The 20146-nt window shown below is 32.7% G+C and overlaps 1 protein-coding gene across 2 annotated transcripts in view; it reads left to right on the plus strand.

Annotated features, from left to right (window-relative positions):
• LOC115886382 (inactive dipeptidyl peptidase 10) overlaps window positions 1-20146 on the plus strand; it is a 99117-nt gene that overhangs the window by 16452 nt on the left and 62519 nt on the right. The window lies entirely within an intron of this gene.

Here is a 20146-nt window from a genome sequence, read left to right on the forward strand (position 1 = left end):
AATCCGTTTGCCAAAAATCAGATTTAAACGTCAAACAGTTTAAGCAGAATCGTGATTACTCAATGGTCATATTTTATGAAACACCCTAAACACAATAAATTTTTAAAAAATCTTAAAATATGTAAAACAACAAAATAGAATATACGTGTTTTAAGATTTATTCCGAAAAACTCACCGGTATTTTTAATAAAAAATATTTCACCCCCTTGGAAGTGGAATTTCGAAAAATCCCTTCTTATCGAACCTCTACACCCTAGAATCAACCTGTATGCCAAAATTGAGCTTCTTACGTTGAGTGGTTTGAGCAGGATCGTGATTAATCAGTGAGTCAGTCACTTACGGATTTTATATATTAGTATAGATATACAGGGTGTTTCAAAACAAATGCGAAAAACTTCAGGGGGTGATTCCTTGTTCAAAATAAAGGGTAGTTTGCTTCATAAACGTTGGGTCAAAAGTCAACCATTAGGGAGATATCGCGGTACAAAGATGGCGGAAAAATAATGTTTTTATTTTTTATCTTGAAAACGAAAAGAGATAGACTAATGAAATTTTATGGAAGCATTACTGTTATGAAAACACACTTTCTAGTAATTTTTTCACTTTTTTAAAATGAGTGGAAGGGGTTGAAATAAACTACCCCTATCATTCTTGTTAACGAAATTTAAAGAAAAATCTTATCAAGCACATGCAAAAAAATTAATTTGGATAGGTTAGTTTGTTTAGAAACTTTTTATCTCTTGTATTTTTTTATAAAACTCACCAATTTGAAATTAAAAAATAAAATGTAAAGCATTACATGTCAGGACTAAAAATATTTTTAGATTAAGAATCTAGTGATAATAATGATAATAATAATAATCTAGATAATAACGTATTACAGTAGGGTAATGTCAAATAAAACAATATTAGAAACATCCTAAAAAGTGACAGCGGCTGACTAGATTTTTTTCTAGAAAAATTACAGCTGCCCACTAGATTCTTTATCTAAAAATGTTTTTTGTCCTGACATGTAATGCTTTACATTTTATTTTTTAATTTCAAATCGGTGAGTTTTATCAAAAAAACACAAGAGATAAAAAAGTTTCTAAATAAACTAAACTATCAAAATTAATTTTTTTTGCATGTGTTTGATAAGATTTTTCTTTGAATTTCATTAACAAGAATGATAGGGGTAGTTTATTTCAACCCCTTCCACTCATTTTAAAAAAGTGAAAAAATTACCAGAAAGTGTGTTTTCATAACAGTAATGCTTCCATAAAATTTCATTAGTCTATCTCTTTTCGTTTTCAAGATAAAAAATAAAAACATTATTTTTCCGTCATCTTTGTACCGCGATATCTCCCTAATGGTTGACTTTTGACCCAACGTTTATAAAGCAAACTACCCTTTATTTTGAACAAGGAATCACCCCCTGAAGTTTTTCGCATTTGTTTTGAAACACCCTGTAGATAAGTTCCTTTTAACATACAAAATTGGGAGATCCACAATTCTCAGAAAAAAAACTAGTAAACATAATATTTTTTTTTTCATATTCTTCATATTCGATTTTCAACTAAATTCATAATAGTTTTATAGCACATATATAAACTTTCGATTTTATACGAACTTTTTCCACGGAAACCATCCAATTTCGCTTGAATTGCAAATACACGTGGGATCATAAATAAATTTCGAATTCTCATTTTGCACCGATAGCGCGTCCCGCTTCACCGTGCCAGATCTGTGGAAGTTCCGGGAAAGCGCCGTGAAAAATGGTTGTTTTTCGCCTTCACTAATTACTATTCCGTATATCGAAAAATAATTTGTTCGCAACCGTTGGCTTCGGTTCAAGGCTCGACCTCGACTGTCTGTCCGACTGCCCCAGCTAGGGCTCCTCACATTTTGTATTCTCTGGATTTCGTTCGTCTTTCGGGGACGTCAGTGGTTCCATGATATATCCACGGTCCATCAATTTGAAATATTACCTTTCCATTATGTGCAATTTTGAGCTCTCTGCGTCCGTGTTTTTTGGAAATATCCAAGAAATAACAAATTGTTATATAAGTGTAATATGTATTTGTATAGATATCTACTTGTTTACATTAAAGTTTAAATCTGTGTTGTGAAAAAGCTCTACCCTTGTTTATACAGGGTTGTTCACCACATACGACACGGAGTATTGTAGCTAAACAATGAGATTTTTACAAATTGTAAGTTTGGGGTTCGTTGAAGGACTATTAGAGCTACAATTTAAAAATATTTTTACAAGATGCAGAGTGTCCCAAATAAATAAAAAATATCAAAGTGGTATTTTTTTAAATGGAACACCCTGTATATTATTACATTTTTAGTTTCTACGATTAAAATAGTAAAAATTTGATTAAGGTTTATTACTTAAACCTTACCGTTTTTGAAATATTTTCAATTTTGTGAAATTGCAGTAAAATTTTAAGGCTTCATTTCTCCAAGGATATCAAAGTTTTTAATACTAAATATTTACTGAAGTTTATTTACTGATCAGTTATTGTGTTGCAATAATAAAATAATACTACCTTATACAGAGTGTCTAAAAATTTATTTTAAATAATTATTAGCTTCAAACGGCAATAACTTGTTTAATTTAAATGGAACACCCTCTATATTTTACGAGAATCAGATGCACAATTTAATTGTCTATCAAATTATATTATACCATTTTTTACCTATCTCTTTAAGTTTCCGTAGAAAATGCATTTTCTTGTTATTTAGAACTTATTTATCAATATACCCATGGACTATTGACATTTTAGATTAATTTTAAAGATGTACCAAATTTTTAAAGAGTACAGATACTAATATTGTCGATATAATTCGTTTATTTCATTAAAAAAAAAAAAAACTGTTTAAATATTTGTTAAAGAGGATCAATTAATATGATTCCAGTATTCAAACTACATTAACTGACTGTTTGCGTTGATTAATAATAATTGCTCCAAATACTAAAAAACTGAATTTTGTATGGGCATTAGACAGTGTGATAAAAGTAACACCTTAAAAATGATATTTCATTTTTTAATAAATGCTTATTTATAACAACAGAGACTTTAATTTGATAACTTATTATTATATTGATTTCTGACTCAAATCCACATTTATTTATAATAATTTTTTAACGAACACAATTAAGTATGTAACTAATTAGTATATGGGCGGAAATAATGGTGTTATATTTAATTAATGGTATACTCTTTTATAAAGATTTAAATAGTATTCTTTTTGCATACAAATGGGCTAGTAATATTATCGTTTTGCTAGAACGATAATATTACTAGTCTACTAGTACATTTTGTACATTTGTTGCTTTAAAAACCATCTAAAATGTCAATATTCCATGGATATATTGATAAATGAGGTCTAAATTAAAAGAAAATGCATTTTCTACGAAAACTTGAAGGGATAGGTAAAAATGGTATAATACAATTTGATAGACAATTTAATTGTGCATCTGATTCTCCTAAAATATACAGGGCATTCCATTTAAATTAAAGGAGTTAATGCCGTTTGAAGCTAATAATTATTTAAAATAAATTTTTAGACACTCTGTATAAGGTAGTATTATTTTTATTATTGCAACTCAATAACTGATCAATAAATAAACTTCATTAAATTTTTAGTATTAAAAACATTGATACCCTTGGAGAAACGAAGCTTTAAAATTTTTACTGCAATTTCACAAAATTGAAAATATTTCAAAAACGGTAAGGTTTAAGTATAATAAACCTTAATCAAATTTACCTTTATTTTAATCGTAGAAACTAAAAATGTAATAATATACAGGGTGTTCCATTTAAAAAAATACAACTTTGATATTTTTTATTTATTTGGGACACTCTGTATCTTGTAAAAATATTTTTAAATTGTAGCTCTAATAGTCCTTCAACGAACCCCAAACTTACAATTTGTAAAAATATCATCGTTTAGCCACAATACTCCGTGTCGTATGTGGTGAACAACCCTGTATATTAACTAGTTATTCAGCGTGAGTTAGTTCTGGGAATTCACTGATAGATGGCTACGAGAATACGAGATACCATACCTATTGGTATGATCGGCTAATAAAATAACTACTTAAATATTATGACAAAGCCACGATTTGGCAATATAGCCCAAATTGGCAATGCAGCCTAATATCTGTAAAAAAAACATTTATGATTTCTATATATTATTGTGTGATGTGCCTTTCCAGTATTTCTTTCATTTAACACAGTTTAATTTATTACAGTATATTTTATTTAAAATAAAACATATCTTGTATTGTCCTCCATTTTCCAGAATTGGGGATAGCAAAAGAAGTCGGTGCCAGAACAGTTATAAGTCAAAGTTTTTGGCAGAAGTTGTGATGAATCTACGCAAAAAATGAGATACAGTCTTTATGTCCACATAAGTCACTGAAATGTTTTGTTTAGAAGTTTCTCTAAGAATCTAGGCAGCTAAAGTAGGGTACATTTAATTTTATTATATGTATAATTTATGTTAAACTGGATTTACGGTTACTATTAATACAATTTTTAGTTTGCTATAATATACCGGGTGCGCCTCGAAAGTGGCTCCCACCTATAAATTTTTTATTTTTTCAGATAGAAAAACGAGATTTGGTATGTTAGTATAAGACATAAATTAGGATTGATTGGACTTATTCAATTGTTTTTGGTCACTTCTAAAATGACTACAACTTTTGATTTTTAAATGGCACCCTCGGTATATTTCTACTTTATTCAATAGAAAAAGAGAGTTTGAATAAAATGATATGCCAACTTTTGACATTTTTGCTTAAAAGAATCTATGGCCACAATTTTTTATAAAAGAAGCCTTGGACAAATAGATTTGATCGTCTAATATTTTTCGTGTCTTGTCCTGGTCCGTTAAAAGATGCCCGTATCGTAAAAATACCATTCTTACGATCATATCTCAATTTTTTCAAATAGAACAAGGGTGGCTCATTGGCATATTTGGAAAAAGCATTTTTTACGAATAATTTGGTAGGTTCTACACTTGGTATTTCGAGTCAAATTGTCGTTTTGAATCGCATGTTACAATTTCAAATAAACCATATGCAAAAATGTCAAAAGTTGACATATAATATGTCATATTAATCAGAGTATCATTTTCTATCGAATAAACTGAGGTATCGACCAAAAATTATATTTAAAAATAAAAAGTTGTAGTCATTTCCGGTGAAACAGGAAGTGACATCAGTTGAATACGTCAATCAATCCTAATTTATGTCATTTATAGGTGTGAGCCACTCTTGAGACGCACCCGGTATAGTAGTTGGATAATTTATTAGAAGAAATTACCATCGTAAAATTAAGAATTATGAAAAAAGTTGATATTTCAGGAATTACGATAGATTTGTGATAATATAATTTTGTACCAGGGATTTTTTTAAATAGGCACAAGTATTTTAACTGATAATACAGTTTGACACTAAAAATATTCTTTTAAGTTTTTTTTTGCAAAAAATACATTTTTCTTCACAATAAAAATTCCCGCATTTATTTCATTGTATAATCTAGACACTCTATGCTTCGATATTTGCATAAAAATAGCTATGGATTTATTTCGACCTTTTTTTAAATTTAAAAAAATTAAAGAGCAAAATTCCATTTCGTATGCAGAAATTCAGACCAAATAGGGCCGTCATGTTCTAAGCCAACTACGAAAGTTTGTCTCTATGTTAGCCAAGTTTATTATTTCTACATCAAGTCTCAAAAATAAGCTTGCCGCGCTTTCCACAAAGTTCTGGCGAAGTAAAAGCAGGGACGTGCTGTTGTTACAAAATAGTGTGTCTTTTTTTGAAAAAGCTAAACAATGATAAATAATAAAATAAAATATGTTCTTAGAGTGGGCATTATTTTCAACAAAATCAAATCAAGCGAAAGAGTGCATCTACCAGGTAGCTGGTGAATGTGGTGAGTCGTAAATTGGTGAGACAAAACGTTGAGCAAATGTACGATTTAACGTGCAGAAAGAACATAATATGCAAAGGGGTGAAACAATGAGGTTAGGTTTTGCAGACTATGTGCTTCAAGCAGCAAAAAATAAAGTGGTCGAAAGCCCGGTTGTCCACAAGGAATCATATTGGAAAAAAATACAGGGTGGTCCGAACTGTATTCAGGAAACTTTGACAGCATATTCTGCAGATAAGAATCAGTAAAAAAGTTCGTATAAATGTATGTTCTAAAATGCTTATTTTTGAGATAAGTAGAGATACGTATAAATCAGAGAAATATATATTTTTTCACTCAGTAGTTTTATACATGTACGGAAGAAAAGTTATAACTCTTCAAAACAATTAAAACACATGTGGGTGGTGTCCCCTACAAATAGGAGTCATATGAACATGAAAGACTTTTTGCCACTGTTCTGTTGTAGTCTTCACTTTATTTTTATTAAGTATCTGTTTAGGATGGTGTCTACGCAATCCTCAAATACCTTCGACCGGTACTGAAAAGACGAAAAGGAGTACGAAATTGCCTCTACCACACTATCAAACTTGTAGGCCACAACACACATTCCGTCATAAAGATTCTTCATTGCACTATCTAAATAAATAAATGCCTTTATTGTCAAAAAATTTTTCAATTTGTAGACAAAGGTAAACTAACAAACAAAGTAAAAAAACAAGGTACACAAACAAACAAACAAAAGATAATACAAAACATTATACAAATAATATTGTCAGTCTTATTGTTAAAATAAACATTTATAAATGTTTACAATGTCAAAGAACAAAAATAAAAATAATATTCAAAAATATTTAGCTAGTTTATAGTAAAATATCAATGACCTCTAAATAAATTCATTTCGATGGCATTAGTAAATATAGCAATAGCAAACATTAGACCAGTGTTTACAAGATCAAATTTGATTTTCAAAATATAATTCATTTACGGCGTAGAAAGCCTTGTGTAGTAAATAAGAGTTCAATGCTTTGCGAAATGAAAAAAATGATGTTATGGATCTGATTTCAAATGGCAGGTGATTGTGCATTTTTTTCGAGTTGTATAATATTGAACTTTTAACTAACTCTGAGCGTGGGGTAGGTAGATAAAGATCTTGCTCCGCGTTCCTGAGTGGATAAGTGTGAGATGGCCTTTCTTGAGAAGCTGATACATGTTTACGTATTAGGCAAACGGATTCAAATATAAATAAGGAAGGAAGAGTCAATATTTTTAATTCTTTAAAAAAGTCCCGGCAATGAGTTCTGCTGTTTAGTCCCAGTGAATATCGAACAGCTCTCTCCTGGAGCTTGAAAATGCGGTCAAATTGAGTCGCCCAACACGTACCCGAGAATGGAAGGGCATACCTGAGGTGCGACTCAAAAAGTGCATAATAAACAGTTCTAGCCACTGACCAGTTAAGCTCCTTAGAAACAGACCTTAATGCAAAACAGGCAGAGCTCAAATTTTTCGACAAAGCTTCGATATGTATGTCCCATTTCAGAGAATTGTCCACAACAACATTGTCTTTCCTGTTGAACTCTGTATTCAAAACAAAGTTTGAAAACAAAAAATTCATGTTTGCAAATCTGAAATATTAAAAATGTCTATAAAAAGTGAATTACTTAACTGAAATAAAAACTTACTTCATGCAGTTCCTCAACATTTCTCGTGTCAAAAAACTCCAAAGCACCAATTTTCATCCAATTATTGACGTTATTTTAGAAATTATTTGGAAAAAATCGAAATAAAAATTAAATACAGTTCGGACCATCCTGTATACCAATAATAAAACATACCAATGCTGGCGTTCTCAGTAGATAACCTCATGCTTGACTGTACACTCTACCCAACTCTATCCTTGCTCTAGTAGATAAAGCTCAGGTGTTTTAGAGATTCAGTTAGTTCAAACTTGATACATTTGACAGAAAGGGGCAATGTTGGTATAGAAGAGATATTTTATTTCACAAAATATTGTCATATTGACAGAGTATTGACGAATTTACCAAAGGTCATCAAAGATTTAAATTATATTAAAAATACGGGAGTTTTTAAAAGTTGGTTTTCCTTAATTAAAATTATATCGCACGCCCCTGTGTGGGAGAGGCGAAACGGGATACGCCAGAGGATAAATATAGGAAAAAGGGGCTTATCTAGGTTTTATCTGTACAAATGAAAAAGATACCTCTGATACGGTTAGGATGTTCGTTTTCAATCACTTTGATGACCGCCTCGAATAACTTTTTTTCAATTACTTTTCCGTTTGATTAGGAAGAAATTTATTATATAATCGTAGTTTTATACATATATCTCTATCAGAATCAATAGAAACAATGAAGGGTTCTATACAATAGATTTATTTGAGATAAATCAAAAATTGTAGAGAGAAACAAGCCCTATAACATAGGATACAACATTTTAATAAACAGTTCTTTCCATAAAATCAATAAAATGAAAAATATACGAAATAATATACATGTACTGATTTCTTTCGAAAATCGACAACTATGAAACTATGAACCCTTCCCGGACACAAACGGTACATTGTGAGACAGGAAACTGTAGAGAGAAACAAGCCCTATAACATAGGATACAACATTTTAATGAACAGTGCTTTCCATAAAATCAATAAAATGAAAATATACGAAATAATATACATGTACTGATTTCTTTCGAAAATCGACAACTATGAAACTATGAACCCTTCCCGGACACAAACGGTACATTGTGAGACAGGAAATTGTAGAGAGAAACAAGCCCTATAACATAGGATACAACATTTTAATGAACAGTGCTTTCCATAAAATCAATAAAATGAAAAATATACGCAATAATATACATGTACTGATTTTTTTCGAAAATCGACAACTATGAAACTATGAACCCTTCCCGGACACAAACGGTACATTATGGGACAGGAAATTGTAGAGAGAAACAAGCCCTATAATATAGGATACAACATTTTAATGAACAGTACTTTCCATAAAATCAATAAAATGAAAAATATACGAAATAATATACATGTACTGATTTCTTTCGAAAATCGACAACTATGAAACTATGAACCCTTCCTGGACACAAACGGTACATTATGGGACAGGAAATTGTAGAGAGAAACAAGCCCTATAACATAGGATACAACATTTTAATGAACAGTTCTTTCCATAAAATCAATAAAATGAAAAAATATACGAAATACTATATATATACTGATTTCTTTCGAAAATCGACAACTATGAAATTATGAACCCTTCCCGGACACAAACGGTACATTGTGAGATAGGAAACTGTAGAGAGAAACAAGCCCTATAACATAGGATACAACATTTTAATGAACAGTGCTTTCCATAAAATCAATAAAATGAAAAATATACGCAATAATATACATGTACTGATTTCTTTCGAAAATCGACAACTATGAAACTATGAACCCTTCCCGGACACAAACGGTACATTATGGGACAGGAAATTGTAGAGAGAAACAAGCCCTATAATATAGGATACAACATTTTAATGAACAGTGCTTTCCATAAAATCAATAAAATGAAAAATATACGAAATAATATACATGTACTGATTTCTTTCGAAAATCGACAACTATGAAACTGAACCCTTCCCGGACACAAACGGTACATTGTAAGACAGGAAATTGTAGAGAGAAACAAGCCCTATAACATAGGATACAACATTTTAATGAACAGTGCTTTCCACAAAATCAATAAAATGAAAAATATACGAAATAATATACATGTACTGATTTCTTTCGAAAATCGATAACTATGAAATTATGAACCCTTCCCGGACACAAACGGTACATTGTGAGACAGGAAATTGTAGAGAGAAACAAGCCCTATAACATAGGATACAACATTTTAATGAACAGTGCTTTCCATAAAATCAATAAAATGAAAAATATACGCAATAATATACATGTACTGATTTTTTTCGAAAATTGACAACTATGAAATTATGAACCCTTCCCGGACACAAACGGTACATTATGGGACAGGAAATTGTAGAGAGAAACAAGCCCTATAATATAGGATACAACATTTTAATGAAGAGTGCTTTCCATAAAATCAATAAAATGAAAAATATAGGAAATAACATACATGTACTGATTTCTTTCGAAAATCGACAACTATGAAATTAACAATGACACAAACTGTACTTTGTGAGACAGAAAACTGTGTTTGGGTGAATTATTTTTATTCGATACCAAATCGATCCTTGAGTGCGAGTTAAAAAAGCCGCGGGGGCAGATTTCCCATATTAATCCAACTATACCCTTTATTAAAAAAATTAAAATGTTTGTCATTTCGAAAAGTATGAATTGATATTGTTCCATAAAACCTTTTTCTATCTTCTCACATATTATCTACTCAGACATACACAAGTACAAGACGAAGTACACACGTTCAATACTTGGAACTTTTGACAGCACATCAAATTTTATAACATAATTTTTACGTCTGCAACGTTAGATATAGTATAATTTTATTAAAATACACGCGTTTATGACCTATAATATTTTATTTCATCAAACTTTTCTTTGTTACGAATAAGTTTTTACAAAAAAAAGTATTTTTAGTTTTCTTTTTCTATCATTTTTTTTTAACTAATAGCAGAACACTACTAGGAATATTTTCCCGAATTTAGTTCCTTTTTGTGTGCCAGAATGTTTGAGAAAGTTAAATTTTGTCTGATTTATAACCAAGTCTCCTTTTTTTTATCTATACAGTCCTTTCTCCCAAGAAGAACTTACATAAAATGGCCATAAACCAACCGCCTACGCAAGTATTAGAGCTGAGTATGCCAATCTTCCTAAATAAGATTGAAGCAGAATTATATAAGATTAATTTTCTTGCTTGCCGACCATTTCACTTTTTATTTCGCAAATATTTTCGCCAAATCTTTCTAGAGCATGTAATTTATTGTTTGGTTGACAGAAAATTTTCGGATCAATGATGTTTCGATATGAATATACAATGTGATCAAATAAAAACCATATTAAATAGTTTGTAGACAATGTCAGATAATAATAAGTTATTGGTATTGAATAAATACACCAAAAGAAATAAATTAAATAATATTCTTTTATTCAAAAACTTTAAAGGAAAAAGGGTCGTCGTGGTAGCCATTTTGAAGCATCTTATTCGTCAGTTTGTTTTATTTCTTGAACAAATTATGTTTTTATGAGTTCGTCACTCTTTTCTGTTTTTATTTTGTGATATTTATTGTTTATTTATTGTTTATTTATCGTTTATTATGGGTGATGGGGAACTAACCTCTCTAAAACCGTCTCAGATACTGGCTTTTGTCAAAGCCCTGAGACTGTATGATGAGGTATAATTCAAGAAAGGAGGACACAATAGATCTATAAGTTATATCTACAATTGATTTAGTAATTTTTCATCATATCAAAAACTACCTTGTGAAGAGGAACAAACAAATAAAAAAGTAAATTTCTTATAATCGCAGAATTTTCTACCAGGCATTTAAAAGAAAATAAATAAGAGGAATTTGCTTGTTTTTCTTGTAAATAAAATAAGTGTATCTTAAACGGTAAAGAGACGGGAAGCCAAATCGATATTTCTTATTTATTTAAATCATCTTTTATGAATTCGACATAAATATGCTTGGGACAAAAACGGCCGAGAAGGAGATTTATGAAATAAAAAAAACAACCATCACAAGCTCTATTTTGTCAAGGTCTCGCGAATAACTATGAAAATTTTGTATTAAAGAAGTTTTGCACTGTAGAGTAGAGCGTTTTATTTTTTCTTCTACAGTGTGTTGCCTAATAAAAGCTTCCTCTTTTATTTTAAATGAAAATTTGTATAAAACTATTTAAAAAAGCCGCAAATTAAAGCAAATTGATAATTTTAAATACATAGTTTAAAATTTTTGTTTCCTAAAACAGTTTTTAAATTCTTTTTGTGCCGTTTTATTCTTCTCTTAGAATTAGAATTTTTTAGAATGAGTGGGAGGGGGGTTAATCACTTCGACCTTACAGATCCATTGTGTCCCCCTTTCTTGAATCATAACTCATCATACAGTCCCAGGGCTTTGACAAAAGCCAGTATCTGGGACGGTTTTATAGAGGGTAGTTCTCCATCTCCAATATCAGTCGTACCAAAATATTCATGGCACGAATGGTTGTCGTCTCGGCGCACTCAGTGATGAGGTGTACTGGTGTTTCACCATCTTCCCCCACAGAATCTGCATTCGCCGTTTCTTCTTAGTTTCAATCTACTGAGGTGTTCATTGAGGAGACAGTGTCCTGTTAAAACCCCGTGACAATCCGAAGATTGTTCTTACTCAGACCCAGGAAGATCTGTGATTTTTCTTCATCATAAGCCCTCAGAAACTTCTTCGAGTGTCTTAGACCATTGGAAAATTTCCATTCCAGGTTGCGGATGGAATCTTCCAAGTTCTTGAGTTCCGCCTTGAGTTGGTTACCACTTGGAAAGCAGAACGGTTCTGGTTCAGTTAGTGGAGTGTTCGCTGCTTTCCTAGCTAGATTATTTGCTTTTTCATTGCCTTCTATCCCTTGGTGAGCAGGCACCCAGTGTAGGAGGACTTTGTTTTCTTTGCCTAATTTATACAGCTTCTCTATGCATTCTTTGACCAATTTCGAATCGATTGATACTGAGTTGATCGCCTTTAACGCTGCTTAACTATCAGATAAGATGGCTGATAGTCAAGCAGCGTTAAAGGCGATATTCTTCTCTTGCAGTGGTGCCACCACCTACTTTATCCCCATTCTGCATATTTGTGTGCGTATAAGAGTTCACAGTCATTTTTCCACACAACGAAATTTCAAATTACACCATACGATCGAAAAAAAAACAACGTCAAAGACGGCTAATGACTGACAATCTGTGGTAATTTTCGAGAGGTCAAGTCCTAGTTAAGTCATTTACTTGGCACGTACTCTTCTTTATTTATTAATGGCGCTTACTGTCTTAGTTTTAAGAAGGTTGTAATTTATTTTTATTGAAATTATGAGGTTTTAAATTCGAAATAAAATTTGTCAATGGAACGAAATATGCAACGAACGTAACCTCCGCTTAAAGCCAGGGACTCCTGTAGTTATTCACACATCGCTTATCACTAAAATAAAGTAGAATAGTTAGTGGTAATGTTATTTACGCGAGTAATATTTGTGCCAAGACCAAGAAGATTTGTGGAGCGGATTGTAAATAAATTTACAAACAACTATCTTGTCGCAATGTCGCACTCATGTGAAATATCGTCGCCCGCAGTTCTTGACCTAAACTATTTTAATCTATTATTCTAGTCTGATCTACGATTAAATCAGGTTATTTATTATTAGCATAGTTCTATTTAGATCAAAAGAAACGAAAATGTACTGCCTACAACTAACGTAATTTATAAATGATGTTAAAATGTTTTTTTAATATTTTCTTTTTGCGCCTTTCATTTTGAACTCCATACATAATTTTCATAAATAATATTATATATACGAGGCATGTTTTTTAAGTAAGTACCGTTTTGCGATTCCGCCGCCGCAGCGCTACGGTCGGCGATCCGCGCATGCGCGCTGGTTACCTACATCTCTTGTCTATGCACAGACGCCAGTACAGTCTGATTCTTCATTGTATACGTTGTTTATTGAGTGTTTAAGATGCCTCCGACAATCGTGAGCCCCGCCGATTGTGAAGTACGGGCTGTCATACGATTTCTTAGTGCTAAAGGCGTAAAACCGATCGATATTCATCGTGAGATCTGTGAAGTTTACGGACAAACCATTATGAGTGATGGAATGGTAAGGAAAAGGGTGAGAGCATTTAAAGATGGCCGCACAAATGTGCATGATGAAGAACGGAGTGGGCGTCCTTCGGTCGTTAATGAAGATTCGGTGCAGAAAGTGGACAAAGAGGTGAAAGAAAACAGACGCTTTACAATTTCATCATTGTGCGACTACTTTCCTCAATGTTCTCGTAGTGTTTTGTATCGCATTGTGACCGAGAACTTGAATTACCGGAAATTGTGTTCACGTTGGGTTCCGAAAATGTTGACGGATTTGCACAAAACCCAACGTTTAGGCAGTGCATTGACTTTCCTTGAGCAGTACTACAATGAAGGTGAAGATTTTTTAGGCAAAATTGTTACTGGTGACGAAACATGGGTGGCCTACGTCACACCAGAATCGAAACAACAGTCCATGGAATGGCGACATTCATCATCACCCAAAAGAGTGAAGTTTAAGCAAACAATTTCTGCCCGGAAAATCATGTGCACAGTTTTTTGGGACAGAAAAGGAGTATTGCTAGTGGAGTTTTTGCCTCGCAATGAGACAATCAATGCAGCATCTTATTGTGAGACATTGAACAATCTGCGCCGTGCAATCCAAAACAAAAGATGTGGCAAGTTGAGTAAGGGTATTGTTTTGCTGCATGACAATGCCCGTCCACATGTGGCTAATCGGACCAAAGATCTCATCAAATCTTTTAATTGGGAAACTCTAGATCATCCTCCATACAGCCCTGATCTGGCGCCCAGTGACTACCATTTATTCCTGCACTTGAAGAAACACCTGGGCGGTCAGCGTCTTCAAGACGATAACGAAGTCAAAACAGTTGTGATACAGTGGTTAACCAGTCAGGCGGCATAATTTTATGAGGAGGGTATTGAAAAACTGGTGCCACGTTATGACAAGTGCCTCAATATTCACGGAAATTATGTAGAAAAGTAGATTAAGGTACAGGCTTTCATGTAAAAATAAAATTATTGCGATATCTTTGCACGTTATTTTTAATTCCAAAACGGTACTTACTTAAAAAACATGCCTCGTATGTATAAGTTTATACAGGGTGAGTTTTAAATAAGTATACCTATATTTTTAGGGGTAGTATATTTCGACCCCAGAAACACGATTATGAGGTTTATTTTCGCGAAACAAATGTTCAAAAGAATTGATTTTTTTTAGTTTATAGTTAAAAACATAATTTCTTGATATAATATGGCAATTAATTAAGGCAAGTAGATTAAATTTACAAGAAAAGGAAACCCAGAAAAGATCCAGTGGTTCTCAAAATTCATTTTCGAAAAATCTTTTTAAATTTTCAAAATAAAATAATTCCGTTGTTTTGGACTTACTTAAAAAACGGCAAAGAGAAAATATGGTACTTTTGTACCCCATGTACAAAATATACATATATCTGTATACCATGTACTCTACTATCAGACTATAAACGAAAAGAAAATAAAAAAACTTTACTCCTAGCCGGTATTGAACTCTGGACTTCTCGCTTTATAGGCTGACATTTCGCGCCGCGTTATGGAGACTTCGAAGAAGTTTCTGAGGGCTTATGATCAAGAAAAATCACAGATCTTCCTGGGTCTGAGTAAGAACAATCTTCGGATTGTCACGGGGTTTTTAACAGGACACTGTCTTCTCAATGAACACCTCAGTAGATTGAAACTAAGAAGAAACGGCGAATGCAGATTCTGTGGGGAAGATGGTGAAACACCAGTACACCTCATCACTGAGTGCGCCGAGACGACAACCATTCGTGCCATGAATTTTGGTACGACTGATATTGGAGATGGAGAACTACCCTCTATAAAACCGTCCCAGATACTGGCTCTTGTCAAAGCCCTGGGACTGTATGATGAGTTATGATTCAAGAAAGGGGGACACAATGGATCTGTAAGGTCGAAGTGATTAACCCCCCTCCCACTCATTCTAAATTCTAAAATTCTATGGAGACTTGTTTGACTTTTATTCAATACTAGTATTTAACGGAATAAATAAAAAAAAAATAGGATCTTCTTTCAATGCGCAGTAGTGAACGCGACCTCTATCGGCAGCCAGACGACTCGCACGCTGTTCCAGAGAGCACAGCAAAAGATTTATTAAAGAATATATATGCCTATGGATCTACTCTCTCATACATTATTAATATTTTTCTGTATCTATTTCTAATTGATTTGGGGATGAAATAATATTCGAAACGTGACCTGGATTAAAGTATTCCTGAAATCACACGGTCTCAGCGTCTGGAAAGATAAAATTTAGGTTATGTGTCAAGAAAAAAAAATGTATTCAACCTATCTACACCCTGTATAAGGCAAAAAAGTCCTTAACTTTTAACGGTGATATATTTTCTCTCATACACCGTGATAACTTCTGGCGAAATAGAGTGACACATATTTCTGGAAACTTTTTAATCAGGAAACTCGGCCGACATTACGTGTCCGATAACTTTCCCAGCCTTCGAAGCTGGAACGACTGTTTAAAAAAGTCGATTCGTTTTTGTTCGGACCCAAGTTTGACAGAGCATTCGCATAAATATGAACTGACTCACCAATAACCAGTCCCCAGAAAATAAAATGGTATTAAATAAATTACGAATATGAATAAAAATATTAAATTAGAATTTTCGCTATCATTTTTTTTTTAATGTAGATTGTTATGGGAGTAGTGTGTGCCACTTTCAGGTTGGACTAATAGTAATAAAAACTCATATCAATAATATTAAATAATACATTAGAAAATATTAATTCATTTTAAAATACGAGGCATGTTTTTTAAGTAAGTACCGTTTTGGAATTAAAAAAAACGTGCAAAGATATCGCAATAATTTTATTTTTACATGAAAGCCTGTACCTTAATCTGCTTTTCTACATAATTTCCGTGAATATTGAGGCACTTGTCATAACGTGGCACCAATTTTTCAATACCCTCCTCATAAGACGCTGACCGCCCAGGTGTTTCTTCAGGTGCAGGAATAAATGGTAGTCAATGGGCGCCAGATCAGGGCTGTATGGAGGATGATCTAGAGTTTCCCATTTAAAAGATTTGATGAGATCTTTGGTCCGATTAGCCACATGTCGACGGGCATTGTCATGCAGCAAAACAATACCCTTACTCAACTTGCCACGTCTTTTGTTTTGGATTGCACGGCGCAGATTGTTCAATGTCTCACAATAAGATGCTGCCTTGACTGTCTCATTACGAGGCAGAAACTCCACTAGCAATACTCCTTTTCTGTCCCAAAAAACTGCACATGATTCTCCGGGCAGAAATTGTTTGCTTAAACTTCACTGTTTTGGGTGATGATGAATGTCGCCATTCCATGGACTGTTGTTTCGATTCTGGTGTTTCGTAGGCCACCCATGTTTCGTCACCAGTAACAATTTTGTCTAAAAAATCTTCACCTTCATTGTGGTACTGCTCAAGGAAAGTCAATGCACTGCCTAAACGTTGGGTTTTGTGCAAATCCATCAACATTTTCGGAACCCAACGTGAACACAATTTCCGGTAATTCAAGTTCTCGGTCACAATGCGATACAAAACACTACGAGAACATTGAGGAAAGTAGTCGCACAATGATGAAATTGTAAAGCGTCTGTTTTCTTTCACCTCTTTGTCCACTTTCTGCACCGAATCTTCATTAACGACCGAAGGACGCCCACTCCGTTCTTCATCATGCACATTTGTGCGGCCATCTTTAAATGCTCTCACCCTTTTCCTTACCATTCCATCACTCATAATGGTTTGTCCGTAAACTTCACAGATCTCACGATGAATATCGATCGGTTTTACGCCTTTAGCACTAAGAAATCGTATGACAGCCCGTACTTCACAATCGGCGGGGCTCACGATTGTCGGAGGCATCTTAAACACTCAATAAACAACGTATACAATGAAGAATCAGGCTGTACTGGCGTCTGTGCATAGACAAGAGATGTAGGTAACCAGCGCGCATGCGCGGAATCGCAAAACGGTACTTACTTAAAAAACATGCCTCGTATATAATTTATTAATTTTATTTTAATTTTATTAATTGTGATTAATAAAATTGCCTTTATCTCATCAAGGAAGCGGAATTCGACAAAATATCAAGAGATAACTTTTAATTGGCATTAAACGGCCTACGTAATCTTGATCAAACGAAAAAAATGTCATGTTTTTCTTTTAAAAAATATTACAGTTTTCTTTTAAAAAATATTTTACGTGAGTAGTACTACACTCTGTATATGTAAAAAACGACATTTTTAGGAAAACAATTTTTTGATTATGGGTGGCTGCAACGACGTCCCGTAATCCTGCTGTTAAAACATAACAGCTTTGTTATGTTTTAACAGCAGGACAGCAAGGACGTCGTTGCAGCCACCTAAAATTAATCATAACATATTTAAACTAACAAAGTATATTAAATAAAACAATATTAGAAACGCTTTATAAGTGACAGCTGGCCACTAATTATTTTCAAAAAAGTCGTACACGTTTTATTAATTTTTATTTCATTTTTTAATTAAGTCTGTAAAAAATAAAGTTTTTAAATATGGCAGGCAATCCAGATTTATTTTTTAAAATTTTATTTGAATTTAGTTAACATTCATTTACTTTACGAAAAAGCGAAAAAATATGCAGGTAATTTGCTTTCATTGGTAGTGATCTCCTTTCGTATAATTCTATTATTCTATTCCTATTTATTTTTAAGAAAAAAATTAACATCTAACCCAACGTTTATAAAACAAACTGCCCTTTATTTTTACCAGTAAATCACCCCTCAATTTTTTGCACTTGTTTATTTAAACACCCTGTATAAAGGGTAAAGGACTCACTCTTGGCTGGCTTTACATCGCCAGCCAAGGTAAGAATAGCAGATCCGCGCGCAAATCGCCAAGAGATATAATACGCAGTCTCATCGAGATCGATACCACTGGCTTCCTTTACTAACGAAAAAAACGTATTTAGCGGCTCATACATATGATTTCTTACTTTAAAATACTCGTGTATTTGAAAAGAGCACTCATTACATACCTCCTGTTGTTTCCTAGCTTACTCGTATAATTTTTATACTATTATAGGCCCTAGCCTGTCATAATTTTTATCTTAATATCTTTTGTCAGAGAAAAGATAGAAAGTAGAGTCTGTCCAACGCGGTCCAATGACAAGATCCTTGACAGTGATAGTTGTGTCTGTCATTTTAATTTCAAAGTAGTTTATTTTATTTCACAAAGAATTATAAGTTGGTGCAACTGGAACGAATAGCAGGAAATTAATATATTTAAGATTTGACTGATAAGCGATTACTTCAAAATATTGTGAAAAAAACTGTATAAAACTGAAAAAATGTAATCGAGTTATTTTATTTAAAAAAAAACGGTAGGGTTAATACAAAATAAACAAGAACAAAATAACTTTAATCTTATATTTTTTAAACCAGTACCTTTAGACATTATTTTTCTTCAGTACTAAAATTCATTATTTTCCTATCGTGTGATAATTTACAGTTACTCCAGTAGTATATGTTTAGTACGATCCTTGTAACATATACGAGATGCACTTATCTACGATGAGATGGTATACAAACTTTATTTATGGTAACTTTATTGATGAGGTATAAGACTTTCTGCCTGGGCAGCGAGTATTAATTATAAACTGTGCTCTGGGTCTACAGTTTTTTAATTTTCCCTCAATTTTTCATCCACTTGACTTCAAAAGACACAATACACACGTAATAACACGAATCAAAATGTATCATCTTCCAAAACGCAGATATTTGACATAAGTTGACACAAAATTATAACGTATAATTTGGCAAGACTTTGACAAGCCTTAAAAATCTAAAAGCGAGTTCATACGCATCGGCGTCCGTTTGTCGTTCATCGTTCCGTCAAACCAATAAAATTGAAATATGATCTGTCATTTTTGAAATAAACCAATAAAACTGGTTAAAAAAACAAGAGACGACGTATGACGGATTTATATTTAAACCCATCCATAGTTAACTTAAAAAATATTAGAAACTTTTTTTAATAAAATAAATAGATTGGTATGGGACGTCATCTGCTTTTCTTTTGCCATCGTTTACGCTGACTTTTTGGTAATGCTCTTTGGAAATGTTGTTAATTACATTTTTGTGCATTATCTGTTACCTATAATCCTGTAATAATGTCAAACAGCGCCCTCTAGCTATCATTGTAAAATCTATGGAGACAAAGTTTGTACTGCAAATTATTGAAAAAAAATGGAGCTTAGGTTAAACTTTCCCCACCACTTTATTTTATATTATATATTATATGAGTTAAATTTAAATCTACTAATAGTAAACACAAGAAACTGCAGTAATGATTCCACTGGTTAAAATTATCTAAAAATCTTGAGAAAAAATCGCATAAAAAACAATATCGTTTTTATC

The sequence above is a fragment of the Sitophilus oryzae genome, unplaced genomic scaffold, assembly GCF_002938485.1.
Source record: "Sitophilus oryzae breed Bouriz unplaced genomic scaffold, Soryzae_2.0 scaffold_488_pilon_pilon, whole genome shotgun sequence".
In the NCBI taxonomy this organism is placed as follows: Eukaryota; Metazoa; Arthropoda; class Insecta; order Coleoptera; family Curculionidae; genus Sitophilus; species Sitophilus oryzae.